At 35.7% G+C, this 19,213-nt stretch overlaps 1 protein-coding gene and 1 pseudogene across 6 annotated transcripts in view; one reads left to right on the forward strand and one right to left on the reverse strand.

The window, feature by feature from the left end:
• The window catches only part of FRS2 (fibroblast growth factor receptor substrate 2), a 107,713-nt gene that overhangs the window by 43,814 nt on the left and 44,686 nt on the right, over positions 1-19,213 (forward strand). For 4 of the 6 annotated variants that reach the window (XM_034644557.1, XM_034644562.1, XM_034644558.1 and 1 more), the window contains 3 exons: positions 4,449-4,544; positions 5,445-5,487; positions 14,949-14,995. The gene's annotated coding sequence lies outside the window, so the exon portion shown is untranslated. The remainder of the gene's footprint in view (positions 1-4,448; positions 4,545-5,444; positions 5,488-14,948; positions 14,996-19,213) is intronic. The other 2 variants (XM_034644561.1, XM_034644563.1) reach the window with 1 other exon arrangement.
• On the reverse strand, positions 17,506-17,837 carry LOC117796301 (annotated as a pseudogene).

Genomic DNA, 19,213 nt, shown 5'->3' on the forward strand with positions numbered 1-19,213 from the left:
TAGTATTTTTTCCCTGACTCCTCTGAGTGTATGGAATAGCCATCAGTGACCTAGAGGTGATACAGGTTAATCATTGTGAAAGAATACTAGTTAGTGAGCTGTGGTGTGACTAGTTTAGTTACTTAGTTCCCTTAGATCTCAATGTAGCATATTTTTCTGATTCATTTCTTAATGCCATAGGTTTCTTATTAATATATAACAGTGAATCTTCCCCCTTTGTTCTCTTATCTAAAGCAGCTTTGGAAGAATGGAACACATTTCTTACATGAGCCACCTGGATTTACATGTTACTCTTATAGGGCGTATGTGGTATTTGTGACTAATAATTTCATTCCAGTACTGCATGTTATAATAGTGAAAAGAAAGACAGATTTTGCATCCTGGAGCTGTTTCTTTCTGGTTTGGACAAGTTATTTAACCACTCTGTGTGCTTTGTTAATACCTTTCCCACAGAGAAGTTCTGAGAATTAAGTGAGCTAATGTCAATAATTGGCACACAGAAGTTGCTCAAGAAGGGGGCACCTGGGTGCCTCAGTCGGTTGAACATTTGACTCGATTTTGGCTCAGGTCATGATCTCAGGGTAATGAGATCAAGCCCTGCTTGGGGGTAGAGCCTGCTTGAGATTCTCTCTCCTTCTCCCTGTCCCTGCTGCCCCCCCCTTCTGTGCTCACACGCACTCTCCGTCTCTCTCTCTCTCTCTCAAAAAAAAAAAAAAGAGTTGCTCAAGAAAGGTTACTTTTAATATCACAAGCCTTCTTTGAAGTGGTTGAACTTGCTGAAATCTGATTTCTAAATGAGTGGGGGTATTTCTGCACAAAAATACTCAAGACTTCTCTTCACCCCCCTCCCCAAACAAAGCAGATTTTAACATTAAATTTCATCATCCAACTCTTAGAACCCCGCTGATTGTTTTCTTGTACTCTTAGTTTATTTTTGTACCTAAGGTCTGTTATAGGCACATAACAAGTGCTTTGTGAACCTTAAACTAAGTGAAAATAGATTGTTCAGATGAAAAATATGTGGATAAGTCAGTTTTAGGGCAATTCTAGAGATCTCTTGCCAGAACTGGTATCTTTGTTTTGGTCTTCAGAGACTATTAAATGTGATCACTGAGTCATACTTGCTGTTTTCTCTGTCCCCTGGCTATCTCTCTTAAGACTCTGAAGCTTGCCAGCCACAGGATGTTTAAAAGGCAGAATAGGCTTTAGCCCAGGGGAGTTTGTTTATTTAAAGAAAAATAATTAAGTTCAAACATCCCTACCATGTCGTAGCTAGTCTAGTCATGTTAGAATTAGTGAGTTCTTTTGATTCTTTCTGGTGGTCATGGTGCTTAAAGGTAACAAATTTGAAAGTAATTTAAACTTTTCCTGGGAACTTTACAATGTAATCCCAAAGAGAAGTCCCTAAAGGAGTGGGAGGAAAGGGCCATTTATTTTGCTAGTTGTTGTTTTTAAAAGGGATTTATTTATTTATTTATTTATTTTTAAAGATTTTGTTTATTTAGTTGAGAGAGAGAGAGAACATGAGCAGGGGTAGAAGCAGACTCCCCGCTGAGCAGGGAGCCGCATGCGGGGCTCAATCCCAGGACCTTGGGATCGTGACCTGAGCTAAAGGCGAACGCCTAACCGACTGAGCCACCCGGGTGCCCCTTTAATGGGATTTTTTTAATTCAAATCATTTACCACTCCTTCCTAGAGTTGTGATACAGATGATTTAAAAACAAAACAACAACAGAAAAGCACCCTATGGTGGCTATATCTTCATTAATTCTTTGAAGTTGGGCCTGTAAGAATCTTTTAAAAGGGACGGTATAGTTCTCCAGATGTTTAGACACAGAGATATGGTAATTGGTGACTTTCATATTTTGGATGATTATCATCTCCAAAATATTTCTCCTTACATATTCTCTGCCAGATAAGAAAATCTGAGGCAGATATTTTGGGCTCGCCTAGGGTACAGGACCTATCTGTTGATGAGATAACTTGTAAAAACCGAGTCCTAGAGGAAGTGGAGGAGGAATAAGACAGAGAGATACCTGGTGTTCCAGACAGAGAGAAAGACAAGTCCTGAGGCCCTGAAGTGAGAATGTGCTTGAAATGTTTAATGAAAGGAAAGAGGCCAGTGTGGCTGGGATGGAGTGAACAAGGGGGAGAGTGGTAGGAGATGATGTTCAAGAGATGTGGACGGGAAATATCAGATCATGGTCCTTATGGCCTTTGTTAGGGGTTTTGGTTTTAGAGTAGTGAGATGGACTCAGTTCAAGGGTTTGAGCAGAAAGATGACATCTGACTTTCTTTTGAAAAGGACGAATCTGACTGACTTACTGAGGTGAGCAAAGGGAGAGGCTGGGAGATCAGATAGGGAACTATTAGAGTAATGCAGATGAGAACGAAGGTGGCGTGGACCATGGTGGTCAGAGTGGAAGTGTTAAAAGTGGTAACATTATGGATGTCTTTTGAAACTGGAGCTCCCAGGATGAACACTTAATGGGTAGCAGTGGATATTTCTGCACATAGTGTTTGACCCATTTTTAAATGATGTTAAGATTAATTCTTGGGTTCAAATTTTGTCTACTTAATTTATCCATTATAAAGTTTCCCATTAGTCTTTTACCTAATGGTTTTAGCAACCATTGATCATTTTTTAGATCAGTTATTTCATTACATGTTACAAAATGACGATTTTCTAGTTTTATCATTCCTTCTACATTTATAATTTGGAATCCTATAAAAAAGAGCTTTCACTTATTGACTGCTTGGTTACTTTAAGGTATTTTTCATATAAGAAAGCCAGGATAAGCGCTTGATTCTTTCCCTTTATCAACTTTTAGAATAAGTTAAGTGCTATAGCAACCTCTAGAGATGACCTTGATTTTTAAAAATCTATTTGATGTTTAGGGGCACCTGGGTGGCTCAGTCAGTTTAGCATCTGCCTCTTGGTGTTCTGTTCAGGTCCTGATCTCATGGGTCATGGGATGGAGCCCCATGTTGGGCTCCACGCTCAGTGGAAGTCTGCTTGGATATTCTCTGCCTCTGCCCCTTCCTCTGCTTGCGTGTGCTCTCTTTCTCTCCCTCTCAAATAAATAAATAACTAAATAAATAAATAAATAAATCTTTAAAAGAAAAAAAATTAATGTTTCAATCAGTGGTAGTTGTTACCATTTTTATGTTCAAAATGTCACTATGATTTGATGTTCATTTGACCTTAAAACACGTCTCCAACGTAAACATGGTAAAACAAGTTCTGAGAAGTCTGACTTCCATCCCTGTCACTTCCATCCTGCTTTCTCTTTTTTCTATAGCTAACCATTTAAAAATTATTCTGGTTTATCCTTCCGATGCTTTTTCCTTTTTGAAAGAAAAAAACCGCAAGTCTGTGTTAATATTTGTAGTCCTACCCCCCCTTTTTTTTTACAAAAAGAATAGCGTTGTGTGGAATATTAACTCAGGTATAGCATGGGAAGTAGGGAACTACTGGTCTCCTTGAGGGTTATTCTTGAGACTTGTGAACTTTTTATTCCATGTAAAAGAGTTTCTTATATTTCTACCGTCTCCACAACAAGCAGCTAAAGAACATACATATTTAAAAAAAACAGCCTACTTGCAACATTTAGCAATATTTAGCAAAATTTTATATGTAGCAATTCCTCTTTCAGAAGTTCCCCCCCCCCAAAGAAGTTTTCCCCAAAGATTGCAGTAACAAAATCACAAAGTGATCTATGCCCTTTGTTCTGTTCCTTGAAGGCTGATACCATATCTTGTCTTTTAATTATGGTCTTTGTTTACTGGGGAAGAAACAATAATGATGTTGTAATTGGCATTGATATCAATGGTGTATGTGTGGAAGAAATGGCATTTTGAGAATTTGCCATTTTGAAATAGTACCAGGTTAAATATTTCATCAGTTACATCATTCATCAGTTTATTCATTCTTTCAATAAATATTTACTGAGCACTTACTGTGTGGCAGTCACTGTCCTAAGTGCTCAAAAGGTATTAGTAAATAAAGCCAATAAAAATCTCTGGAGCTTCCTTTCTTACAGGTGTTGGGGGGGAGACAAACACGCATAATCAGTTAATTTATTGTTTTCGAATGTGGAATTTTAGGGTTCCTCTCCTACATCTTCCTTTTTTCTTTTTCCAGTCTGTAAATGGCATTCTTAGGAATTGCAAGACCCTGGTGGGTGGAAAGCATTGAGGACTGAAGAATTTATAGCTCTTTATACTCAGTATGTGTAACATAAGTGTATAATTCGGGACCTGTGGGATGATGGCATATATTCCAGCTCTCTCACCTCATCCTCAGCCCTGTTAATGTTTGTTATTAGAAGGTTGCTCAAGAAATTTTTTGATAGTTCCTTTTATAGACACTAAAGTTTAGAAAATTGTCCTTACAGATTTGATGTTTTTGTTATAATATATTCTTAATGACTACATCTTTATTTCAGAAATGACCATTAAGAAGTAGATGCCCAGATGCAAAAGTGATGAAACAGTCAATTTGTCATAAAGTAAGATGCAGCTGTGGCTTTTCAACCAGATTAGTAAGTGTGGCCAAAATTTTTTTAAACTTTATATCTACTTTGAAAAACACTTAGTAAAAAGTATAGTGGACATTTTCTTAAGTGTCAACTTGTATTTCTGTTTTTACTTTGGATTGTAGTACAAATTAGAGCTTGTAGCTCTAGAAAATGTATGTCATGTCGTACCTTTTTAAGAACCATAAAGGTAATATTATAAAATCATAGCTTTAGAGGAAATACATGAAAAAGAGTCACCATAATACCACTATCTGAATACAACTACTTTAAAAATGTTTAGATATTTGTTTTCCTTCCCAGTCTCTGTTCTATACATTTTTTAAAAAACATCATTTTTGATCATAGTGTTGTGAAGAGTATGCTTCTTTTATATCTTTTAAAATTAAATTTGTTTCAGATGTTACTCCCTGCGAATAAAAATGTACTCTTCAGTACAGGGTTTCTTATTGGGGTAATGAAAATGTTCTGGAATAATATGGTGGTGATGGTTACACAACTTTGTGACTATAGTAAAAACCACTAATTTTACACTTTAAAAGGGTGAATTTTATGACATATGGATAATACCTAAAAACTACCCTCCAGGATACCAGATTCTGGTAAGAGTAAAACCCAATTGAGTTAGAATATGAAAATGTGCCAAGATATCACCATGTACCTAGAAGAAATGATTTGATAGTAGAATAATGTTTTCATAATAATAAAAATAATAAATTTTATAAATATTTTAATAAAAATATTAAAATAACTTTTATTATTAGAGACTTATTGTCTCAAGTTTTGGTAATACCAAATGTCGTGATATTCTGAATGTACTCTATCAGTTTATTAACTTTTTATTTTTAAGAGGCTTCCTGTTTTGAAACTAACATTTCAACTTTTCTACCTGAAATTTTTTTTTAGGAACAGAATTGTATCTATTTTTCTCAGAAGAGAATTCCACAAGGTAAGAAATTGTTAATATAGTAATAAAACAAACATAGTTGAATATAGGCTTAATTGCTCTTGATTTTTTTTTTAAATCCTTTTCCCTGTATTTATTTCACATTTTTTCTTGATTATTACAAGATTATCACAAATTTGTTAGCTCCTCCTTTGCAAACAAGGGGCATCTCATCTTATTTGAAGTTAAGATTAAAAGAGTGTGATAAAAGTAGTCACCTTTGAAACTCAAATACTGCTTTTCATGGCATCCTTATTGCTAGCATTATTAAGGAACTTATTCCTAACATCTTTAGGATTGGGTTTGTCCATTTTAGGAAAAAAGTTTTCTTCTTCCCTTGGGGCCCATTGAACTTTTACATCACTGAATGATTTGGGGTGGTGGAGGAGTCATAGAAGCTCTAGTAAGGGCTGTAAGTTAAGGGAGATTATTTACCTATGTTTCTACCTATGAAAATTATAGAATGCCTACATTTAGTTTAAAAAGTGGAATGCTTTCTACTAGGTAGATAATGAAATATTTAGCAACATTTAGTATTAAAAAAATCCTAAATGATCATCTTTACAATGAATTTTTAATCATCATTGATTTAGATTGTTACACTTTTAGACTTCTGAAGGATGAAATGTTCAACTGAGTAGGTAATAAAATCACCTGTTGATGTGCTTATAACCCTATGCCGGGGACTTAAAATCAATTGCTTGGCCTTAAGAAGTTACATTGTTTAAATTTTCTCTGAACCTCTTTGGTACAGGTAGTAGTGATCACTGCAGATGAATTTAATCTGTCAACTGGAAAGTGCTTATAAAGTGAATTATTCAGGTCAATAACTCTTTCTCATTTATTGTCCTTTGTGCTGAGGGGAACATGCACTGTCAAACACATCTTTCCCACCTATTTTTGAATTGCCACAGATTTAATCAGGTCAGTTTTTATCCTGATAACTGAAAACAAAGAGTTAAAATAAAGAGACCCATTGGCTCATGAGGAGGGAGTGGGGAGCAAAACATTAATAGTTTTCACTTTCAAGTTTCTTGTGAAGTTTTCCCCTATATTTTTCTCCTATCTCTAGAGGGTTAAGGGAGGGAGTCCTGGAACCTGTGTGTAGCACTATCTGATCCTCCAGGGCACTATTCAAAGGCAGTACTTGAGGAGAAATCCAGAACGTTCTTTTCCTGGACCATTGTGCTTAAAGTGAAAACAGAAATTTCAGAAGATTTAATCCTAGTGAACTTGATCTGTTGCACCTTTGTCTCTGTTCTTTGGGCAAATGAAGTTTGAATTTTTAAACATTAATACAATTTATGGTACGATGATGATGGGTCATTCTGTTTGGTACCTGTAGGGCTCTCCTGTGAGTGTTCAGTAAATATTTATTTTTATAAAAGCCCAGATTCTTTCATAGCTTTTTTAGAGTAGAAGATAATCAAAACAAGATTATTCATATTTATATAGTATCATCCTTCTACACAGTCAAAGGCATTAAAAGGACAGTGACAACTTCAATAAAAATTATTGTTAACTGTACACTAGCAAATGGTTGAAGTGATCAATTTTATGTTACGTATACTTTACTGCAATTTAAAAAATTGTTTAAATTTTTGAGCAGCTCTGTTTACTCTGAAAGAGAATGGTTATGTTTGAAGTATCAGTGTTTAACCTCAAGTACAGGACAGGAGTATTGAGTTAATCATATTCCTCAGTTTGTGTCATACCCATCATCATTGGTTCATTAAAGGACTGTTTCTCTGTTTTCCTTTATAACTAGCCCCATATAAGTGACCTTTTAATATATTTGATATATTTGATATGTATCCCTTTATGTCTTATAAAAGCTTTTATTATTTCATGTATTTCAGTTATACATTAGGTCTTAGTCGAATTCTTGTAGTCCCCTTCACCCACCTCTCTCTTTATTTCTAAGATCTGGCTATGCTGATGAGTGTTCATCTAATTTGTCTTGTGTAACTGGTACGTTGTATTTTAGGTTATTTATTAAAATGAAACTGTTAATGTAAAATCCTTAAATGTATAAGGTACATTAAGTGAGCATTTAAGAAAAGTCCAATTTGTGTTCATTTTTTTGTATTAGAATTCAATCTAAAGAATGGAATTAGATGCTATGGAAATATAAACATCTGTTTCAAAGGCTAAGAGTGTTAGAACAGTCAAAGGAAAGAATTGTGGGATGTACCAAAAACATGTATTTTTCTTCTAGAAACAGTGAGTTAAAATGCTTGGGTCTCAGTGTTAGCCCACAAAAGCTTAATGGTTGAAAGATACCAGTAATATTTTGGAACTTCCCCATTACCTATTACTTACTAGTTTCTGCATTATATTATATTTGAACATTCATCATATTTTTTCTTTTATTTCTTTGAGGCATAATCATGTTCTGTGAATTCCCATCACTGAATCTAACACAGAGTAAGAACAGTACAAAAGCAGGTTTCTAAGTTTGGGATGCAGAAATACAGTTTTATCTATAGTAGCACATTATCAGGAAAAGCAACTTCTCTTGGATCCCCTGACTAGAAACTACCAGAGAGGGGGAACTTTAGAAGCTCCAGGTCCATGGTGATGGTATGCCTTGCAGCAATGAAGAGAAAAGAGAGAGAGGAACACTCCTATGAGAGGATCTGGTGATTCACCAGAGGAATCACCAGATTCCTGACTTTAGAAGAAGGATAATGATGGCTATGATGAGATCAGGGAAGGGCTTCCAACAGATAGAAAAAGGTAAAGGTACCTTGTGGGGAACAGTTTGTGTGGGAGGAGGAACTTAGGGGCACTTAGTTCTGGGGGCTAGGAAAAAATGTGTTACTGATTCAGGAATGGAATGGAAAAGGGTAAGGGAATTCTTGTTTGCTAAAGGTGAAGCCAGTGTTGAGGCTTATTTGTTTATTTATTTATACGTGGACTCTGAAATATTTGTAAGATCTCTGGTGAGAAGACCTGCAACTCTGGAAGTTGTTATTGAGTTAGTATCCCATGCATTGTTGAATACTCCCCATGCTCTTTTTATTTATTTTTTATTTTTTTATTTTTTTTTTTTTTAAGATTTTATTTTTATTNGACAGAGATAGAGACAGCCAGCGAGAGAGGGAACACAAGCAGGGGGAGTGGGAGAGGAAGAAGCAGGCTCATAGCAGAAGAGCCTGATGTGGGGCTCGATCCCATAACGCCGGGATCACGCCCTGAGCTGAAGGCAGAGGCTTAACCGCTGTGCCACCCAGGTGCCCCCCCCATGCTCTTTTTAAAAATAACAGTTCAGAGAGTTAGACATCAGATAACATAGTCTCTTTTTCTAGTTTCATTTGTTTCTAAGTATTTTATATGGCATAGTAATTTCATTATTCTCACTTCGTTATCTTAAGAGATGGCATAAGAAAAACAGATAGTATTCTCATTTTACAAAATGATGGCACTAAAGTGGAGTGAGCCTTAGCATCTTTTTACTAATCTATGCTGCCACCCTGTCAACTGACATTTTGTTCTATATAGAATATTTAATTACTAGTTTTAACTTAAGTGTTTCTGAACTAGAAGAACCTCAGAGCCTAAAAAGTTAAAAAACACACATATACTAACAAAACTATAACCAGTGAATAATTATTGATAGTCACTTAACCTTAAGGTTCACTGAAATAGCTTTAATAAATTAATTCGAATTTTGTCCATTACTGTTATATAGAACATTATTTCAAAAATATTTCCAATTTGGGACGCCTGGGTGGCTCCATCGGTTAAGTGTCTGCCTTCAGCTCAGGTCATGATCTCAGGATCCTGGGATCCAGCCCCACATGGGGATCCCCGCTCAGTGGGGAATATGCTTGTCCCTCTCCCTCTGCCACCTCCCCCCGTCGTGCACTTGAGCACTTTCTCTCTTTCTGAAATAAATAAAATCTTAAAAAAAAATTTCCGATTTATAACAAATACCATAAATTTAGTTTTTTTAAAGTTTAGAGTATGCCTGTTTACTTAAGAATTAGGTGTCTAGTTTTGATGGATGGGAGAATTAGAATCGCCGATTTGTGGGAATGGAATAAGCAATTTGATCTCACATATTTCAGAGTATGGTAATCCCTTCCCCCCAAATCATTTGTTTATAGTGTGAGAATCAGGAAAACTGTGTTATAAACCTGTATCTTTTCTCTTGAGTGACTTAATTTGGTTCAGGCCCAGCTTTAGTGGTATAAGTACAGATCAAGTTTGGTTTTGAGTAATCCAGTTGTATCCTGGGGCATTCTAGGTCTGAAGTATCTTTGGATATACTAACCATTTGGTTTCAATACCTCATTGACATTTGATCCTGTGGAAAGATTGTGAGAGATTTCACATGTAGGTGGTGGGATAAAGGAGCACAGATTGACTCATAGTCTATTGAGTAGATTGGAGTTATAGGACTTTGAAGTTTAGCAATGTTATTGTGATTCAAAAATAGGCTATGGTGTTAAAAAGACAGGTCTTCTGACTCTGATTTCTTATTGTATAGTAAGACTTCAAATGTAACTTAGGTAAATTTGAACTTTAAAAAATGTGGATAATTTTATCTTTTTATAAAAGAATACAGTTATTTCAGATACCTTTTTGTTTCATGTTCCAGTCTTCTTTAGAATTCCATATGAGCTGCTTTTTTTTTTTTAGCCACTTGCTTTCAAATTTAAAAAAGAAAAACAAAACCAAAAAACCAAAAACTCAGAATAGGTTGAAACTTGACACAAATTGCTGCCACAGAACAAAAGTGCTGATCAAGTTAAATCAACCCCTGTAATGTGTATTGAAAGGAAAACCTCTCCTCTCTCCCCCAGTTTGAAGAACAAGCATTTTTCCTGCCAAGAAGGGCTGACTTTAAATGGACCAGCTGTCCATATTAGGAGCATTGGGTTGCTAAGGTGACCATGGCTGTTTGGAGAAGAATGCAGCTGAGAGGGCAAGTTCTTGATGTGTGAGCTGAGGGAAGGAATGTGGTGTGATTGTGCATCATTCCTCCTAATCACATGCTCACAAAGTGCTGTGTGGGCAGCATGTAGAAACTACAAATCTGAGTGCTAGAGCTCAGTGTTGTGTGGGTAAAATCATTTTGTTTTCATGTGAGCCAGAGGCTTACAGTTTAGACTGAAAACATCTACCTTGTATAAATGTATGTGTGTGTTTTGGGTGAAGGGGAGGGTGTTTGATGGTAGATATATTGGGAATGAATTTATATTGTATGATGGACACATACTTTCGTATTGTAAAAACAAAAATTATCTTGGGATAAACGTTCTTTCCAACTCATCCCTTTCAGTCATATATAGAGTGTTATTAGTTCCCCAGGTGAATGATATATTCCTTGTAATTACATCTTGGACACTTTTAGTTTCAGAATTATTTGATAGTCCTAAGAATATGTTGTCTATTTGGTCCATTTCTTCCCCCTCCCCCCAACTTTTTTTTTATAGTTCTTACTCTTCCCAGGGGAGATCTTATATTAATACATTGTGTTTCTTCCCTGAAGCATCCAAAGATAGGTTTGGCATTTGGTAAAATATGATTCAAGGAACAGTAGGAAGTGTCAAACTAACAAGCCCACTTACCTGAAACACTATTTAGATTCTACCATGGACAGCATTGCTAATATTTGAAATGAGATATAGCCACATACATTGATATAGACACTGAATGAACCATGAGGTTTTTTTGTTTTTTTATCCTTGCTAACAAATCCTGACAATAACATGTTGATCTTTTTTTTTTTTTTAAAGATTTTATTTATTTACTTGACAGAGATAGAGACAGCCAGCGAGAGAGGGAACACAAGCAGGGGGAGTGGGAGAGGATGAAGCAGGCTCATAGCACAGGAGCCTGATGCAGGGCTTGGTCCCAGAACGCCGGGATCACGCCCTGAGCGGAAGGCAGATGCTTAACGACTGAGCCACCCAGGCGCCCCATCTTTTGTTTGATAGTACATTACTGTACTATCTTAGATATCTCAGATACTCAGTTTTATTTCTTGTCTTGTTCATGACCTCAAAAAAAATACTTTCAAATTTCACCATTTAAAATGATACGTGTAATTTAATGCTGGTCTTTACCAAATTAAAGAAGTTTCATTCTGTTCTTACCTGATTAGGACTTTTGTTTATCTCTTCGTTTTAAATCATGAATAGATGTTGAACTATATTGAAAGGCTTTTGTATAACTTTAGCAATGATTAAAATTTTTTCTCCTTTATTTGTTGATGTGGTCAGTTACATTGATTTTCAGATTAGGTCACCTAAGCATTGCTGGGATAAACCCAATTTAATCATATATGGATTATCTTTTATATAAATTATTGGATCCGAATTGCTTACATTTTGTTTAGGATTTTTACATTAGTGTTCATGAGTCAGATTGGCTTTTAATTTTCCATTCTCTTATCATCCTGGTTAGATTTTTAACATCTCTCTCTTCTTAAATGTTAGTTTTGTTAAAATATGCCTATCATAAAGTTTACCATCTTACCCGTTTTTAAGTTTATGGTTTAGTGTAGTGTAAAGTATATTCACATTGGTTGTACAACTGATCTCCAGAACTTTTTCATCTTGCAAAATTGGAACTCTGTATTCATTAAACACTCTTCATCTACCCCTTCCCATCACCCTGGCAACCAGCATTCTTCCTATTTTTATGAGTTTGACTACTAGATAACCTACTAGAAGTGAACTCATACCGTATTTATCTCTTTGTGCCAGCTTTTCACATAGCATAATGTTGTAGCATGTACCAAAATTTCCTTTTTAAGGCTGAATAATATACCATTGTATGTATAAATATTTTGTTACCATATACTTTCCAATACTTATTTTATGGTTTTTTTTTTTTTATGGCTATTGAGAGAAAGAGAGGGTGCGTGAGTGCCCTTACAAATAGGGGGAGGGGCAGAGGGATAGGGAGAGAAACAGATCCCCACTGAGAGCAGAGCCCAATGTGGGGTTTGGGGCTCCCTCTCAGGACCCTGAGATCACAACCTGAGCCAAAATCACAAGTCTGATGCTGAACTGACTGAAGCTACCCAAATGCCTCTATTTTCTGTTTCTTTGATAGTAGCCATCCTAATGGTTGTGAAGTAATATCTCATTGTAGTTTTGATTTGCATTTCCTTAGTAACTAGTGATGTTGAGGATCTTTCCATATAATTGTTGGCCATTTGTGTATTTTCTCTGGAGAAATGTCTGTTCGAGTCCTTTGCCCATTAATCAGGTTATTTGTGTAGTTGTTAACTGTTGTTGCTGAGTTGTAGGAGTTCTTTATATATTCTGGATATTAACACCCTTCTCAGATATATGATTTGTAAATATTTTCTCCTCTGTCATAGGTTGCCTTTTCAGGCTGTTAATTGTTTCCTTTGATGCCTAGAAGTTTTTAATTTTGATGTAGTTCAATTTATCTGTTTTTATTTTTGTTGCCTGTGATTTTGGTGTCATAGCAAAGAAATTATTGTCAAATCCAATGTCATGAATCTTTACCCCTAGTTTTTTTTTAAGAGTATTATATTTTTAGGTCTTCTATTTAGGACTTTATTTTTAGTTAATTTTTGTATAAAGTGTAAGGTAAGGGTCCAAGTTCATTCTTTTGCATGTGGATATCTTGTTTTCTCAGCACCATTTGTTGAAACAGTGGTCTTTTCCTCCATTGAATGGTGTTGGCATCCTTTGTCCTGGTTGGATTTTGATATGTATTAGAAAATGTTTTTCTTTTTTACTATTCTCTAGAAGAATTTGTTTAAGTTTTTTTAATTTGTTGTTCCTCCAGCGTTTGGTGGAATTTACCTGTCAAACTATCTGGGTTTGGTTATTTTTTTTAGTGGAAAGATTTTAAACTGTAAGTGTTTGATTTTTCTTTTTAAAGATTTATTTAGTTGAGAGAGAGACTGAGATAGTGAGAGAGAGAGAGCACAAACGGGAAGGAGAGGGAAAAGCAGCTTTCTATGCCGGGCTCCATCCCAGGACCCTGGGATCATGACCTGAGCTGAAGGTAGAAGTTTGACTGACTGAGCCACCCAGGCACCCCACTGTTTGATTTTTTAATAATTATTTTTCTGTTTAGATTCTCTGTTTCTTATTTTTAAATGCTCAGTTGATTTATCTGCCCTTTAAAAAGTGATATATAATTCACATATAAAATTCACCCCTTTAAAGTGTGAAATTCAGTTTTTTTTAATACTCCCAAAATTATATACCTATTTCCACTGTCTAATTCTAGAATATTTCATTGTCCTCAAAAGAAGTTCTGTACCCATTAGCAGCCACTCTCTATTTTCCCTTACCCCATCCCTGACAACCAGTTATCTACTTTCTCTATAGATTTGCCTGTTCTAGGCATTTTCTATAAATAGAAATATGTAATATGTGGCCTTTTTTGTCTAGGATCTTTCACTTAGTGAAATGTTTTCAAAGTTTATTCACATTTGTAGCCAATATCAGTATATCTTTCCTTTTTTGGCAGAATATTATTGCATTGTGTGGATATACCACATTTTGTTTATGCGTTAATCAGTTGACACACATTTGGATTATTTCCATTTTTTGTCTATTATGAATACTGCTATGAATCTCCACATACAAGGTTTGCATGCACAGATTTTTCAGTTACTTTGGCTATGTGTCTAGGAATAGAATCGCTGGGCTCATATGGTAATGCCGTATTTAACCTTTTTAGGATCTCCCAAACTGTTTTCCAAAGCAGTTGCACCGTTTTACAGTCCCACAAGCAGTGTGTGAGGGTTCTGGCATCTCCACATCCTGGCCAGCACTTGCTGTTATCTGCCTTTTGCTTATAGCCATCCTGGTGGGTGTGAAGTAGAATCTGTGGTTTTGGTGTGCATTTTCCTAATGACTAGGGATGCGGAGTGTCTCTTCATGGGTTCACCATTTGTATAATTTCTTTGGAAAAATATTTATTTAGAGCCTTTGTCCATTTTAAAATTGAGTTGCCTTTTTATTGTTGAGTTTTAGGAGTTCCGTATATATTCTGGATTTTAGACTCTTCAGATACATGGTTTCCAGGTATTTTCTCCAACTCTTTGGATTGTCTTTTCATTTTATTTCATTGTGTCCTTTGAAGCACAGAAGTTTTTTATTTTGATGAAGTCCAGTTTATCTGTTTTTTCTTTTGTTGTCTGTGATTCGGTATCGTATCAAAGAAACTTTTGCCTAAAGGTCATAAAGATTCATGCGCCAAGAGTTTTATGGTTTTTAGCTCTCACATTTAGGTCTTTGATCCATTTTGAGTTAGTTTTTGTATATAGTATAAGGTAGAGGTCCCAGTTTATTACTTTGCACTTGGAAATCCAGTTGTCCCAGCACCATGTGTTGAAGAGACTGTTCTTTCCACATCAAATTATCTAGGCTCCCTTTTGAAAATCAGTTGACTATAAATGTACGGATTTATTTCTGGATTCTCAGTTCTCTTTCATTTGATCTATATTTCTCTTCTAGCCAGTACCACACTTGGTGATTTGGTGCTTGATGACAGTAGCTTTATGGTAAGTTTTGAAATTGGAAAGTGTAAGTTTTAAATCTTTTTGATTCATTTTTAATAGATTGTATTTTCTAAACACTTTAAAAAAATCTTTCCAGACTTTTAAATTTATTACCATAAAATTATCTGCAATATCCTCTTATCAGCTTAATCTCTACAACATCTGTAATCATATTTCCTTTTACTTTATTATTAGTTTTTTTTCTTTTTCCCAATTAGTTTTTCCAGAGGTTTGTAATTATAATTACTCTTTCAGAGAATGAACTTCTAGCTTATCCTCTTGTTGTAAATATTTTCTGTCCTTTTAGGTCCTGCTATTTATTATTTCTTTCTACTTTCTCAGAACTTTCAGGTTTTTGTTTTTTTCTGTCCTTTTACAAAGACTTTTGAATTTGGGTTTTTAGTGTTTAAAGTTGCCTCTACGTGTCATTTGAGCTGCCTTCCTACAAGTTTTGATATACAGTATTTTTATTTTTTTCATTGAAAAAATAGCTCTTATTTGCCTCATGAGTTATGTAAAAGTGTATATGCTTAATTTCAAAATATTTAACTTTGTAAATATAATTTTTGCGATAGTGTTCCAAGTTGATTTCATTATGCTCAGACACCATAATATTGTCATTTGTAGAGACTAACTTTAAGACCTAGCATATGGCTAGTTTTCATGAATGTTCCATATGCATTTGGAAATAATGTGAAATCTGTTGTTTAGTGTAGTGCTACATATATGTTCATGAGTTCATGTTAACTGTTCTACTCACATCTTTCATGGTTTGCCTGGGTTTTGTTTGGATTTGGGTTTGGGTTTATTTGGGCCCTTTCCTATCAGTTTCTTTGCTGAGAAAGTCATATTAATGCCTCTCACCTGAAGGTAGGTTTGGCAGTTTCTCCTCTAGATGTGGTAATTTTTGTTTTATGTATTTTGAGTCTGTGCTATATTACGTACTTACATTTTGAATTGTTTTTCTGTTAAATCGAACTTTGTCATTATGAAAGGCTGTATCCAAAACTTTTTTGCCTTAAGTTTTGTGATTGTTATGGTTGGCTGTTTTCTTGGATTTGTGTTTCTATTCTAGCTTTCTTTTGGTTAATAGTATTTTTCATCCTTTAGCTTTTCATTGGTCCTATATTTTAGTTTATGTCTTGTAAACAGGGTATGGTTAAATTGTGTTTTTGTTCTGAATGACAATATTTTTTACTGGAATTTTAGTCACTTGTGATACTGATAGATTTAGATTTATTTCTGTTTTGTGGTCTATTTGTCCTACTCCCCTTCCATCCTAGTCTTCCAATCTTTTGTGTGGAGTTACGTGTTTGAAGCCTTCATGTAGGCGTGTTTTCTCATTTCAGTCCCCCTAACACCTTGTACACATGCACTCTTGTTTGTAAGCTAATATGTTTTTTATTCTTTCAGTGGCTGCTCTAGCTTTTTAAAGAAGTCCTTTCTAAAAGGAAGAGTTCAAATCAGTATCTTTAATCTATTCCTAAATAATGTAATAATTTAAAATGCTCTGATTGTCCTCCTTCCAGAAATCCATAACACCATTGTCTATTATTTTAGTTTTAACATATTTATCTCTTTCATACATAAAAAATTTTAGACAAATTATTGTTTTAGGTAGTTGATCTTTGTTTACATTTGTTTACTGTTTTCTTGGCTCATTCTTGGCTCATTATCTGAGACCTACCACATGAAATAATTTTTTTCTAACTGAAGTACATCCTTTGGAATTTGTTTTAATGAAAGTCTTTTGGTGAAGGTGGACAATGGTTTTGGTTTTTTTTTTTTTTATCTGAAGATGTCTTTTTTTTTTTTTTTAAGATTTTATTTATTTGACAGAGAGAGAGGTAGCGAGATCGGGAACACAAGCAGGGATAGTGGGAGAGGGAGAAGCAGGCTTCCTGCTGAGCAGGGAGCCCCGATGGCGATGGTGGGGATGGCTGGCGGGGATGGCTGGCAGGGAGGGCGGGGCTCGATCCCAGGACCCTGGGATCATGACCTGAGCCTAAGGCAGACACTTAAGGACTGAGCCACCCAGGCACCCCAGTCTGAAGATGTCTTTATTTCCTCTGCATTCTGGAGAGATAATTTCACTGTGTATTGAATTCTAAGTTTTCTCATCACATTGAAGACATTATTTTGGTGTTTTAACTGCCACTGTTGCTGTTGCAAAATAAAATTGCCCTCCCTTTGTAAATAATCTTTTATTTGACTGTTTTTTAAACCTTTTCCCCTCCTTTGGTGTTCCTAGTTTTATAGAATGTATTGAAGGGTTTTTTTGTTTTGTTTTGTTTGGGTTTTTTTTTACTTTATTATTTTATTTTATTATTTGTAATTCTACCTGGGATTCTTTGGGCTTCCTGCATCTGAGGATGTCTTTCAACAATTATGTTAAATTCTTGACCATTATCTCTCTGAATAATGGCCTATTATTTTCTTATTTTCTTCTTCTTTATTTTCTCCTCTTTCCCTTCAGAGGACAGTTTTTCTTCAGAACGTAAATACTCAGCTCCTTATGTGGACTTCGGCAGAGGTCTTGGGGCAGCATAGGTCTAAATTAGGGTGGGGATGTTTGGTCCTTCCATGCATCATGAGAATAATTCTTGACTTTCTTGTTGTGAATGGTACAACTCACACAAGAATATAGCTCTACATACAGTTTGAGAATTGCATAGGCACTGAAAACACTCACTTTGGAAATGTCTCTGATGCCTTTACTATGTTTCCAGTGATGAACTTCTTAATGATCTTGTCCTTTGCAAGCTGTTGGGTGCAGTTAAGTGTAGCAAATAGGCTGTATATGGCTGCAGCCCTTTTTGACACAACCATTGTACCTTCTTCTCATGGTTGTCTTGGAAACAAGGGCTCTGTAACATTGATGACATTTATTAGGCCTTCTTAATCTATTTTCCATGTTTCTTACTCCTTTTCATCTTTTTCCTTCTCTACAAATTCATTTAAGAGCTGGCTTGTAGTTATAAATTCTTACACGATATTTTTTTTCTTCCTTCTGCCAGCACCAAGGTCAAGCAGGCAAGTGTGCTTGTTCTCAGCTTCTGCTAAGTAGGTTTACCGTTCATTCAGCTCTGCTTTGCAGGTGTAGCCTTTTGGATTGTCAACTACATGCAAAGTTCTTTGATTGCATTGCCCATATTGGAGAGTCTCAGGGTACACAACCTGTCTCCAGCTCTGTAGTTTTCAAAGTAGTGTTGTGAGGTAACCTGAAAGCCAAGAGCCACCTTCCAGTACATTTGTACAAATGTACACCTTCTCTGTACATTTGTGCCAAATTAGGAAATTTCAAAATACTAAGGAAATATTTATACAGCGTTCTAGATGTAGGCTAGATGTAGATCTAGACCCAGTCTGCGCATCTAACCTACCATGTTGCCAAAAATGGAAATCCTTGATCCATTTCAAGTAAACATACATTTTAGGTAAGATTTATGTAATAAATATGGCACAGAATTCCCACCAGCAGGCCTCCATTAAAAAAAAAAGTTCCTAACTCTAAGTTTGGATAATACATTCTTTTTTTTTTTTTATGTGTAAGCGAAAATAAAATGTTCAAGGTACACACACACCCACCCACAATTAATTTTCTGATTTGACCAACTTAAGGTCTGTTTTAAATTGGACAAGATGGGTTTTACTGAACTTGCTTAATATCTGTGGCAGTGGAAAGAGTACTTGCTTCCTTTAGGTAGGGAGCCCTTGTGTGAGTAGCAGTAAGATAGGGAAAAAGGCAAGTATACCCAGGTATTCTGAATAATAGTGAAAGAACAGTTGTACCATTCATCTCCCCTTTAGTGCAGATGATTCGTAGTAAGTTAGGGGCAAAATTATAGGCCATCTTTTTTTTTTTTTTTTTTAAATTTATTTATTCAACAGAGATAGAGACAGCCAGAGAGAGGGAACACAAGCAGAGGGAGTGGGAGAGGAAGAAGCAGGCTCACAGCAGAGGAGCCCGATGTGGGGGCTCGATCCCATAACACCGGGATCACGCCCTGAGCCGAAGGCAGAAGCTTAACCGCTGTGCCACCCAGGCGCCCCTATAGGCCATCTTTGTCTTCAAAATTGATTGTTAAGAAGTTTGTTAGACGTTGGAACAGATGTGTGAAGGCACACCACGACTGCATTTAATATGAAACATTAAAAGAAAAACTTGCTTAGTATTTTTCCCCTAGTTTGTTTCTTTTGGGAAGAGTGATACTGGTAGCA

Source organism: Ailuropoda melanoleuca, chromosome 15 (genome assembly GCF_002007445.2).
Source record: "Ailuropoda melanoleuca isolate Jingjing chromosome 15, ASM200744v2, whole genome shotgun sequence".
Taxonomy (NCBI): Eukaryota; Metazoa; Chordata; class Mammalia; order Carnivora; family Ursidae; genus Ailuropoda; species Ailuropoda melanoleuca.